General features: G+C 53.5%; 1 long non-coding RNA gene across 1 annotated transcript in view; it reads left to right on the forward strand.

The window, feature by feature from the left end:
- Window positions 1–13548, forward strand: part of LOC144949991 (uncharacterized) — a 36179-nt gene that overhangs the window by 19522 nt on the left and 3109 nt on the right. Inside the window, exon 3 of the long non-coding RNA XR_013640333.1 lies at window positions 11927–11984. This is a non-coding gene — a long non-coding RNA (uncharacterized LOC144949991). The remainder of the gene's footprint in view (window positions 1–11926; window positions 11985–13548) is intronic.

A 13548-nucleotide genomic window follows, 5' to 3' on the forward strand; every position in this document is an offset into this window, starting at 1 on the left:
ACAACGGAGGAGCAATGGTCACAACAATGAGCGGAGCACCCGGTGGCTAAAACACAGCCAGTGGGTACAATATTGGGCACAGGTGGTGCATCTGCCAGTCATCTCAGTCAGTCAACCAATGGCACCTGCTGGGTCTGTCCTGTGACCTGCCAGCGAGCCTTCGGTACTTCTCGTGGCCTCAAAGTGCACCTAGCCTGGTACAGGTGCCCATGGTGACGTCACCCGCCACTTTAGTGGTGAATGCCAATTGTTGTTGATGGTCGTGATTTTAATGAATATAAACACTGACTCAATGACCCACTCGCACACTCATTCACCCCGCTCGTTCAATCATCAATCATTCACCCATTACCCACCCACTTTCAAATTACCTCACTCTCCCATTCCCTTATCCATCCACTTACCCACTCACCAACTCTTCTCGACTATTCTGCTCACCCACCCACTCTCGCTCACCCACCTCACTTACCCCCAACACGCATCTACCCAGTCAGTAATCCACCCACTTTCTCACTCACCCATGTATCCACTCACCCAACCACTCATCCACTTACACGCCTCCTTAACCAAGCACTCACCCACTCACTCACTTAGCCAATTACTCACTCACCCAACCACTCATCCACTCACACCCCCTTAAGCAGATACTCACTCAATCACTCACCCACCCACTCACCCACCCCACTCACCCACCCCACTCACTCACCCACTCACTCATCCACTCACCCACTCACTCACCTACTCACTCACACCGTCACTGTTTCACACTCTTACCCACGCACCTCGCTCACCCGATTACCCACACTCCACTGACCCACTCCATTCCCTTACCCAATCACTCACCCACCCATCCAATCACCCAATCACTCACCCACCCACTCACCCAATCATTCACCCACCCACTCACCCACTCACCCATCCACCTACTAACCCACCCACCCACTCACCCACCTACTCACCCAATCACTCACCCACTCACCCACCCACTTACCCACCCTACTCACCCAATCACTCACCCACCCACTCACCCACCCACTCACCCACCCACTCACCCACCCACTCACCCACCCACTCACCCAATCATTCACCCACCCACTCACCCACTCACTCACCCACCTACTAACCCACCCACTCACTCACCCAATCACTCACTCACCCACCCACTCACCCACTCACTCACCCACCTACTCACCCACCCACTCACCCACCTACTCACCCAATCACTGACCCACCCACTCACCCACCCACCCACTCACCCAATCATTCACCCACCCACTCACTCACCCACCTACTCACCCACCCACCCACTCACCCACCTACTCACCCACCCACCCACTCACCCACCTACTCACCCAATCACTCACCCACCCACTCACTCACCCACCTACTCACCCACCTACTCACCCACCCACTCACCCACCTACTCACAAATCACTCACCCACCCACTCACCCACTCACCCACCCACTAATTGCACACGCTCCCACACACTCGTCCATCCGCTCACCCACTCACTCACCCTCTCTCACTCACTCACCCTCTCCACTCACTGACTTAACTCAACCACTCACTCACTCCTCCACTGAGCCCTCTTACACACCCTCCCTGACTCGTGTCTGCTCTTGTGAGTCTGGGTGTGTCATTGTCTGCAGCTATTTTCATCAAACCGGTCTCTGCACGCACACTACTCACAGAGATACACTCAACGCACTTACACAATACACAGAGACAAAGATCCCCCGTGTAGCCTCTAACAGACTGTCGGGGCAAGTGCTGCTAGCGACCACCTATGAAGGCCGGAACGGCACACGAGGGGGGGGTGGGTGACCAGCACCACGCCCGGCCGCCTTTGTCTCCCCAGTGGCGATGTTTACTACGCACCGCACCAGGCAGTCATTTGAGGCTGAGTCGACCTAAGGGAGGCGCAGATAATGGTCACTGGTGTTGGCCGTGAGCGGGAATCGAACCCAGTTTGCCGGGTTCATTGCTAGGTGCGATTATCGCTTCACTCGCACTCCCCACATGCACATAGACTCACACACAGACACACACACAGACACACTCACAGATACACACACAGACTCACTCACAGACACACACACACACACACAGACTCACTCACAGACACAGACACACACACAGACACACTCACAGACACACTCACAGACACACACACAGACTCACTCACAGACTCACTCACAGACTCACACACAGACACATGCACAGACACACGCACAGACTCACTCACAGACTCACTCACAGACTCACGCACAGACTCACTCACAGACACACTCACAGACACATTCACAGACACACGCACAGACACAATCACTTACAAACATACACAAGACAAAGATCACCCGTGTAGCCTTAACAGACTGTTGAGGCAAGTGCTGTTCACGAGTAGCAGCGCCTATGAAGGCCAGCACGGCACACGAGGGGGTGGGTGTTCACAGCACCACACCCGACCGCCTTTGTCTCCCCAGTGGCGATGTTTACTACGCACCGGACTGGGCACTCATTTGGGGCTGAGTCGACCTCCGGACGCGGTGTGTCTGAAACGTGTTGTGGCCTGCAGACCACACAACCGTGGACCACTCGCTTCCCTCTCTAAATACCAGTGCTGATGCACGATGATTCACGTTGTCGGAACTTAATACATTCTTTTTCAGGAGGGGAGCATTTAGATGTTAGGGGTTAGGGGTATGAATTTTAGATCAGGGATAAAGCTTACCAAACAACATCTTCTTTAAGTCAAATATCACGAGTGAAATGCGAATGTCCGACACATAACGGTGCGAGAAATGTTGTCGTCATTGTCCGGGACGGCTGTGCATGACCCCCGCCGTAGCAGTGGAGTGGAGAGCGGTGGAGTGGAGAGCGGTGGTGCAGCGGTTAGCGCAGCGCTGCGCTACGAACCTAACGACCCATGTTCGATTCCCACGCCGGTGACGATTATCCTAAACGGTCCTGGGGCTCCCCTAGGTCGACTCAGCCTCAAGAGAGAACCTGGTGTCGCCACTGGGGAGACAAAGGCGGCCGGGCATGGTGTTGGCCACCCACCCCCTTGTGTGCCGTGCCGGCCTTCATAGGTGCTCGCTAACAGCACTTTCCACAACAGTCTGTTTAGTCTACATTGGGAGCTTTATCTTTAGTGGTTCCAGGATCCATACTTTTTGAGAACCACCGGTTGAGATGATCACCACTGATGTCAAGCTGTGGAGGGGCACCATGGGATGTTGAGATGATCACCACTGATGTCAAGCTGTGGAGGGCACCATGGGATGTTGAGATGATCACCACTGATGTCAAGCTGTGGAGGGGCTCCATGGGATGTTGAGATGATCACCACTGATGTCAAGCCGTGAAGGGGCACCATGGGATGTTGAGATGATCACCACTGATGTCAAGCCGTGAAGGGGCACCATGGGATGTTGAGATGATCACCACTGATGTCAAGCCGTGAAGGGGCTCCATGGGATGTTGAGATGATCACCACTGATGTCAAGCTGTGGAGGGCACCATGGGATGTTGAGATGATCACCACTGATGTCAAGCTGTGAAGGGGCTCCATGGGATGTTGAGATGATCACCACTGATGTCAAGCTGTGGAGGGGCTCCATGGGATGTTGAGATGATCACCACTGATGTCAAGCTGTGAAGGGCACCATGGGATGTTGAGATGATCACCACTGATGTCAAGCTGTGGAGGGGCTCCATGGGATGTTGAGATGATCACCACTGATGTCAAGCTGTGGAGGGGCACCATGGGATGTTGAGATGATCACCACTGATGTCAAGCTGTGGAGGGGCTCCATGGGATGTTGAGATGATCACCACTGATGTCAAGCTGTGGAGGGCACCATGGGATGTTGAGATGATCACCACTGATGTCAAGCTGTGGAGGGGCTCCATGGGATGTTGAGATGATCACCACTGATGTCAAGCTGTGGAGGGGCACCATGGGATGTTGAGATGATCACCACTGATGTCAAGCCGTGAAGGGGCACCATGGGATGTTGAGATGATCACCACTGATTTCAAGCCGTGAAGGGGCTCCATGGGATGTTGAGATGATCGCCACTGATGTCAAGCCGTGAAGGGGCTCCATGGGATGTTGAGATGATCACCACTGATGTCAAGCTGTGAAGGGGCACCATGGGATGTTGAGATGATCACCACTGATGTCAAGCTGTGGAGGGGCACCATGGGATGTTGAGATGATCACCACTGATGTCAAGCTGTGGAGGGGCTCCATGGGATGTTGAGATGATCACCACTGATGTCAAGCTGTGGAGGGGCACCATGGGATGTTGAGATGATCGCCACTGATGTCAAGCTGTGGAGGGGCACCATGGGATGTTGAGATGATCACCACTGATGTCAAGCTGTGGAGGGGCACCATGGGATGTTGAGATGATCGCCACTGATGTCAAGCCGTGAAGGGGCACCATGGGATGTTGAGATGATCGCCACTGATGTCAAGCCGTGAAGGGGCACCATGGGATGTTGAGATGATCACCACTGATGTCAAGCTGTGGAGGGGCACCATGGGATGTTGAGATGATCACCACTGATGTCAAGCCGTGAAGGGGCACCATGGGATGTTGAGATGATCACCACTGATGTCAAGCCGTGAAGGGGCTCCATGGGATGTTGAGATGATCGCCACTGATGTCAAGCCGTGAAGGGGCTCCATGGGATGTTGAGATGATCATCACTGATGTCAAGCCGTGAAGGGGCACCATGGGATGTTGAGATGATCACCACTGATGTCAAGCTGTGGAGGGGCTCCATGGGATGTTGAGATTATCACCACTGATGTCAAGCTGTGGAGGGGCACCATGGGATGTTGAGATGATCACCACTGATGTCAAGCTGTGGAGGGGCACCATGGGATGTTGAGATGATCGCCACTGATGTCAAGCTGTGGAGGGGCTCCATGGGATGTTGAGATGATCACCACTGATGTCAAGCTGTGGAGGGGCTCCATGGGATGTTGAGATGATCACCACTGATGTCAAGCCGTGAAGGGGCACCATGGGATGTTGAGATGATCACCACTGATGTCAAGCCGTGAAGGGGCACCATGGGATGTTGAGATGATCACCACTGATGTCAAGCCGTGAAGGGGCTCCATGGGATGTTGAGATGATCACCACTGATATCAAGCTGTGGAGGGCACCATGGGATGTTGAGATGATCACCACTGATGTCAAGCTGTGGAGGGGCACCATGGGATGTTGAGATGATCACCACTGATGTCAAGCTGTGGAGGGGCTCCATGGGATGTTGAGATGATCACCACTGATGTCAAGCTGTGGAGGGCACCATGGGATGTTGAGATGATCACCACTGATGGCAAGCTGTGGAGGGGCTCCATGGGATGTTGAGATGATCACCACTGATGTCAAGCTGTGGAGGGGCACCATGGGATGTTGAGATGATCACCACTGATGTCAAGCCGTGAAGGGGCACCATGGGATGTTGAGATGATCACCACTGATGTCAAGCCGTGAAGGGGCTCCATGGGATGTTGAGATGATCACCACTGATGTCAAGCTGTGGAGTGGCACCATGGGATGTTGAGATGATCACCACTGGTGTCAAGCTGTGAAGGGGCTCCATGGGATGTTGAGATGATCGCCACTTATGTCAAGCTGTGGAGGGGCACCATGGGATGTTGAGATGATCACCACTGATGTCAAGCTGTGGAGGGGCACCATGGGATGTTGAGATGATCACCACTGATGTCAAGCCGTGAAGGGGCACCATGGGATGTTGAGATGATCGCCACTGATGTCAAGCCGTGAAGGGGCACCATGGGTTGTTGAGATGATCACCACTGATGTCAAGCTGTGGAGGGGCACCATTGGATGTTGAGATGATCACCACTGATGTCAAGCCGTGAAGGGGCACCATGGGATGTTGAGATGATCACCACTGATGTCAAGCCGTGAAGGGGCTCCATGGGATGTTGAGATGATCGCCACTGATGTCCAGCCGTGAAGGGGCTCCATGGGATGTTGAGATGATCGTCACTGATGTCAAGCTGTGAAGGGGCTCCATGGGATGTTGAGATGATCACCACTGATGTCAAGCCGTGAAGGGGCACCATGGGATGTTGAGATGATCACCACTGATGTCAAGCTGTGGAGGGGCACCATGGGATGTTGAGATGATCACCACTGATGTCAAGCTGTGGAGGGGCTCCATGGGATGTTGAGATGATCACCACTGATGTCAAGCTGTGGAGGGGCACCATGGGATGTTGAGATGATCACCACTGGTGTCAAGCTGTGAAGGGGCTCCATGGGATGTTGAGATGATCGCCACTGATGTCAAGCTGTGGAGGGGCACCATGGGATGTTGAGATGATCACCACTGATGTCAAGCTGTGGAGGGGCACCATGGGATGTTGAGATGATCGCCACTGATGTCAAGCCGTGAAGGGGCACCATGGGATGTTGAGATGATCGCCACTGATGTCAAGCCGTGAAGGGGCACCATGGGATGTTGAGATGATCACCACTGATGTCAAGCTGTGGAGGGGCACCATGGGATGTTGAGATGATCACCACTGATGTCAAGCCGTGAAGGGGCACCATGGGATGTTGAGATGATCACCACTGATGTCAAGCCGTGAAGGGGCTCCATGGGATGTTGAGATGATCGCCACTGATGTCAAGCCGTGAAGGGGCTCCATGGGATGTTGAGATGATCGTCACTGATGTCAAGCCGTGAAGGGGCACCATGGGATGTTGAGATGATCACCACTGATGTCAAGCTGTGGAGGGGCTCCATGGGATGTTGAGATGATCACCACTGATGTCAAGCTGTGGAGGGGCACCATGGGATGTTGAGATGATCACCACTGATGTCAAGCTGTGGAGGGGCACCATGGGATGTTGAGATGATCGCCACTGATATCAAGCTGTGGAGGGGCTCCATGGGATGTTGAGATGATCACCACTGATGTCAAGCTGTGGAGGGGCTCCATGGGATGTTGAGATGATCACCACTGATGTCAAGCCGTGAAGGGGCACCATGGGATGTTGAGATGATCACCACTGATGTCAAGCCGTGAAGGGGCACCATGGGATGTTGAGATGATCACCACTGATGTCAAGCCGTGAAGGGGCTCCATGGGATGTTGAGATGATCACCACTGATGTCAAGCTGTGGAGGGCACCATGGGATGTTGAGATGATCACCACTGATGTCAAGCTGTGAAGGGGCTCCATGGGATGTTGAGATGATCACCACTGATGTCAAGCTGTGGAGGGGCTCCATGGGATGTTGAGATGATCACCACTGATGTCAAGCTGTGAAGGGCACCATGGGATGTTGAGATGATCACCACTGATGTCAAGCTGTGGAGGGGCTCCATGGGATGTTGAGATGATCACCACTGATGTCAAGCTGTGGAGGGGCACCATGGGATGTTGAGATGATCACCACTGATGTCAAGCTGTGGAGGGGCTCCATGGGATGTTGAGATGATCACCACTGATGTCAAGCTGTGGAGGGCACCATGGGATGTTGAGATGATCACCACTGATGTCAAGCTGTGGAGGGGCTCCATGGGATGTTGAGATGATCACCACTGATGTCAAGCTGTGGAGGGGCACCATGGGATGTTGAGATGATCACCACTGATGTCAAGCCGTGAAGGGGCACCATGGGATGTTGAGATGATCACCACTGATGTCAAGCCGTGAAGGGGCTCCATGGGATGTTGAGATGATCACCACTGATGTCAAGCTGTGGAGTGGCACCATGGGATGTTGAGATGATCACCACTGGTGTCAAGCTGTGAAGGGGCTCCATGGGATGTTGAGATGATCGCCACTGATGTCAAGCTGTGGAGGGGCACCATGGGATGTTGAGATGATCACCACTGATGTCAAGCTGTGGAGGGGCACCATGGGATGTTGAGATGATCACCACTGATGTCAAGCCGTGAAGGGGCACCATGGGATGTTGAGATGATCGCCACTGATGTCAAGCCGTGAAGGGGCACCATGGGATGTTGAGATGATCACCACTGATGTCAAGCTGTGGAGGGGCACCATGGGATGTTGAGATGATCACCACTGATTTCAAGCCGTGAAGGGGCACCATGGGATGTTGAGATGATCACCACTGATGTCAAGCCGTGAAGGGGCTCCATGGGATGTTGAGATGATCGCCACTGATGTCAAGCCGTGAAGGAGCTCCATGGGATGTTGAGATGATCGTCACTGATGTCAAGCTGTGAAGGGGCTCCATGGGATGTTGAGATGATCACCACTGATGTCAAGCCGTGAAGGGGCACCATGGGATGTTGAGATGATCACCACTGATGTCAAGCTGTGGAGGGGCACCATGGGATGTTGAGATGATCACCACTGATGTCAAGCTGTGGAGGGGCACCATGGGATGTTGAGATGATCGCCACTGATGTCAAGCTGTGGAGGGGCACCATGGGATGTTGAGATGATCACCACTGGTGTCAAGCTGTGAAGGGGCTCCATGGGATGTTGAGATGATCGCCACTGATGTCAAGCTGTGAAGGGGCACCATGGGATGTTGAGATGATCACCACTGATGTCAAGCCGAGAAGGGGCACCATGGGATGTTGAGATGATCACCACTGGTGTCAAGCTGTGAAGGGGCTCCATGGAATGTTGAGATGATCGCCACTGATGTCAAGCTGTGGAGGGGCTCCATAGAATGTTGAGATGATCGCCACTGATGTCAAGCCGAGAAGGGGCACTATGGAATGTTGAGATGATCGCCACTGATGTCAAGCCGAGAAGGGGCACCATGGGATGTTGAGATGATCGCCACTGATGTCAAGCTGTGGAGGGGCTCCATGGGATGTTGAGATGATCGCCACTGATGTCAAGCCGAGAAGGGGCACTATGGAATGTTGAGATGATCGCCACTGATGTCAAGCCGTGAAGGGGCACCATGGGATGTTGAGATGATCACCACTGATGTCAAGCTGTGGAGGGGCACCATGGGATGTTGAGATGATCACCACTGATTTCAAGCCGTGAAGGGGCACCATGGGATGTTGAGATGATCACCACTGATGTCAAGCCGTGAAGGGGCTCCATGGGATGTTGAGATGATCGCCACTGATGTCAAGCCGTGAAGGAGCTCCATGGGATGTTGAGATGATCGTCACTGATGTCAAGCTGTGAAGGGGCTCCATGGGATGTTGAGATGATCACCACTGATGTCAAGCCGTGAAGGGGCACCATGGGATGTTGAGATGATCACCACTGATGTCAAGCTGTGGAGGGGCACCATGGGATGTTGAGATGATCACCACTGATGTCAAGCTGTGGAGGGGCACCATGGGATGTTGAGATGATCACCACTGGTGTCAAGCTGTGAAGGGGCTCCATGGGATGTTGAGATGATCGCCACTGATGTCAAGCTGTGAAGGGGCACCATGGGATGTTGAGATGATCACCACTGATGTCAAGCCGAGAAGGGGCACCATGGGATGTTGAGATGATCACCACTGGTGTCAAGCTGTGAAGGGGCTCCATGGAATGTTGAGATGATCGCCACTGATGTCAAGCTGTGGAGGGGCTCCATAGAATGTTGAGATGATCGCCACTGATGTCAAGCCGAGAAGGGGCACTATGGAATGTTGAGATGATCGCCACTGATGTCAAGCCGAGAAGGGGCACCATGGGATGTTGAGATGATCGCCACTGATGTCAAGCTGTGGAGGGGCTCCATGGGATGTTGAGATGATCGCCACTGATGTCAAGCCGAGAAGGGGCACTATGGAATGTTGAGATGATCGCCACTGATGTCAAGCCGAGAAGGGGCACCATGGGATGTTGAGATGATCACCACTGATGTCAAGCTGTGAAGGGGCTCCATGGGATGTTGAGATGATCGCCACTGATGTCAAGCCATGGAGGGGCACCATGGGATGTTGAGATGATCACCACCCATGTCAAGCTGTGGAGGGGCACCATGGAATGGTTCCTGCACCCTAGGGGACGCTTCTTCCCCCGCTAGTCTGGCGCCGTGTTTTTCCAACGAGTTTTTTTTAGCCTGCGGACCACACGGCCGATGCAAACATTTGTCTCGATGCAACTCGGCCACTTCGCCATGAGCCCTGGTGACGGACCACAATCACTTCTCTCTCTCTCTCTAAATGCCAGCAATAGATCCGGCACCGTGTCCGTCCGGTGCGCGCCGGGCTGCGTTGGCAGCCAGGGCCTTATTACAAGGTCCTGGCACTCATTACGCACGAAACAATGAACCACAATGGCCTTGCTGATCTTGTCAAGAAGCATCAAGCATCATCGCGCGAACTCTACTCATCTTCGCAGCAGCAGCAGCAGTGGCTTTGTAGCTAACCGTTGAACAAAGTCGGTGGGCACCACATCGCACGCCGCTTTCAGATGCGCTTCTGCGGCCATCTTCCCTTCTGATATTGGGAAGTCACTGGGAGATATGCAATTTTAAATCATCATCAAGATTGACAAACTGACTTCTACAGAACTGATTTTGTGTTTAGTTTATTGCCCTTCCTCCACACCTCCGATTAGTAAGTTTCACACACATGCACGTGTAGTGAACATCTGATGCGGCAGTCGTCAATAAATAATAGGAGTCTTTATTTCTTCCAGCACGAGACACGGGGGTCTTCAAGGATTCCCTTCACTCCCAAGCGTCCACAAACTCTCTCGCTTCCCCTTTATCTATCCCATAAGCCCCTTTGCCGAAGGTTTCCTGCTTTCCCTACAGCCAATCACCTTCCACTCTTCCTCGCGGATTCCAACCGTCCCTCGCTGTCAATCATCCTCAGTCTTCCCGCTCTTTATCGTGTTGTAGTTCTACCTCCAATCCCTTCAATTCCGCTAACCAATCCCCTTCCAGGGCCATTAAGTTACCAATCAGAGGGCTTGTGTTTACCTCCTGACTGTCCGTGTCATCACGCACGCCGTGTCCAGTGCTGCATGATCCCAGTAGCACAAGTAGCTACATATGTAGTAGCTACATATGCTACAGTCCCTGCACTTTCAAGGGCCCCGCGCAAAATAATTTCAAGCTATTAATTCCGGTTCAGTGATTCTGCACTTGCTCTATCACTACAGTACTATACCGCCTTCAACTTTTACGAACGACTGGGTGTTTAAGGTTAGCGATTTGTCATTATCTGACTGTATAGCAAATGAAAACATACAATTACTTTACTATGCAAGTTAAACATTTGTGTTTCAATATTCGTATTTATTTATTTCGGGCCCCTTTTGATAACATCATGCTACAGGCCTCGCACTAGTTTAATCCTGAATTGGCCGCGTCCATAACGTCTGTGATGTCGGCACGGCCACCTCTTCTCCCAAGACGAACTGGCCAGCGGGGGGGAGGAGGAGTAGACCAAGCTAGGGGGCACCTTGAGGCCACAATGTGACATTGGTGAAAGGTCTCCGCTGTTGGCAGGGGGACGAGACCCAGGTGTTGTGGTTTGATGAACTTAGGTGACTGTCTTCCTCCTCCACCTCCCCGTGTCTCCCTCCCCCCCTCCCCGTGTCTCCCCCCTCCCCGTGTCTCCCCCCTCCCCCTCCCCGTATCTCCTTCCACCCCGTCCCCGTGTCTCCCTCCTCCCCGTGTCTCCCTCCCCCCCTCCCCGTGTCTCCCCCCTCCCCGTGTCGCCCCCCTCCCCCTCCCCGTGTCTCCTTCCACCCCCTCCCCGTGTCTCCCTCCTCCACCTCCCCGTGTCCCCCTCCCCCCCCTCCCAGTGTCTCCCTCCTCCACCTCCCCGTGTCTCCCTCCTGCCCGTGTCTCCCTCCTCCACCTCCCCGTGTCTCCCTCCTCCACCTCCCCGTGTCTCCCTCCTCCACCTCCCCGTGTCTCCCTCCCCCCCACTCACCGTGTCTCCCTCCTCTTCCCCTTGTCTCTTGCAGGTCTCTGTGCTGGATAGAGACAAATTCGGATCAACAGAATTCCTCTCTTCAACCAGGCGTACGTACGTGTGTGTGTGTGCGAGTGATCATCTGACTTGATGAGTTCCCGCACCTGGGCAGTTTGCTTATAACCAGCTTCCCTTTAGCAGCGGTCTCTGAATCAGTCGGGTGGACTCATTTTCTCAGCGGCTGCATAACGCCGTGTGGAAGCTACCTGGCCTGCCGCTCCGCACGAAGCTTTGGGCCTTCTCGGCCATGGTCATGCCCTCCCTTCTCTGTGCTTCCGAAAAGTGAACCCCGCTAATTAAACATCTGCGCTGGTTGGAAACATTCAGGTTGGCCTGCCTACGATCCGTACTGGATCGTGTGAGGAGCTCACAGATTCTTGAAAGATCTGGATAGTCTCATCAATAAACTTTTCTCGCAGGCAAAGCCACCGCATGCCAAAACAGCTTCTGTTTGGCTGGATAGAGGGGGCTAATGGGTACGACCCAGGCTTGAGAAGAGATGGAGCTGACATGGTCCAGGAGGATGTGGAGCTGAGTGGACTTGCCAATAACCGGTACTAGAGGTGTCAAGATCGGCCTCTGTGGAGGAGGCTCGTGAAGGATGCCGCTGGGCAGTTAGAGGCAGTCGCCCTCCAGCAACAGCGGAGGGCTGAGGAGCGACGCTCACAACAACGAGCGGAGCGCCGGGCGGGTAAAACACAGCAAGGCAACACAATAGGGTGCACAGGTGGTGCATCTGCCAGTCATCTCAGTCAGTCAACCTCAGTCCATTGACCTGCCAAGCAAGGGAGGCTTTCATTATATCTATAAAGAGTGGTGATCTGTCCTCTGACCCCCAGGAACAGGTTTGTTGAGTATTTTTGAGTACATCATGGGGCAAGGTGGGGGTGACCCTGCTGAAGCTACAATGCCTCAAATATTGGAGGAAGTAGGCACTCCCTGCGAGTGTTTGACTGATGGTGCCACCATCTGTTGAGGAAGTACAAAGTCTGAGACCTGGTAAAGTGCTGGGCAGAGATGACGTCCCAAGCAAACTGCTGAGGGAGGGTTGGCATCTCTGTGTAGACTGCCCTATATGACATCAATACAACCGTCTGGACCACGGGACGTGTTCCACTGGATTGGAAGGATGCCCTGGTGGGCCCCCATCTTTAAAATGGGGGTCCGCACAGACTGTAACAACTACAGGAGCATTGCCCTTCCCAGTGTGCCGGGAAGGTCCTGGCAAAGATGATTCAACATCGCCTTGCCAGGCACGCTGAGGAGAGGCTTGCGGAGCCCCAATGTGGTTTCAGGAAAGGGCGGTCCTGCACAGATGCCATATTGTCTCTCCGTATGCTACAGCAGAGGTGTAGAGAATTACAACAAGACCTACATCTTTGCTTTATTGACCTGGTGAAGGCCTATGATACCAACAGTAGGCCAGGGCATTAGACTGTTCTTCACGCTCTCGATATCCTGACCCTCTGCTCACAATCATTAAGGGCCTTCATGATGGTGGGCAGGCCCGGGTAAAACTAAGTGGCCGGGAGTCAGAGGCATGCCCTGTTCACCTTGGGGTGTGACAGGGATGTCCTCTAGCACCAACATTATTTAACATCATCTTTGCCCACT

The sequence above is a fragment of the Lampetra fluviatilis genome, chromosome 55, assembly GCF_964198595.1.
Source record: "Lampetra fluviatilis chromosome 55, kcLamFluv1.1, whole genome shotgun sequence".
Taxonomy (NCBI): Eukaryota; Metazoa; Chordata; class Hyperoartia; order Petromyzontiformes; family Petromyzontidae; genus Lampetra; species Lampetra fluviatilis.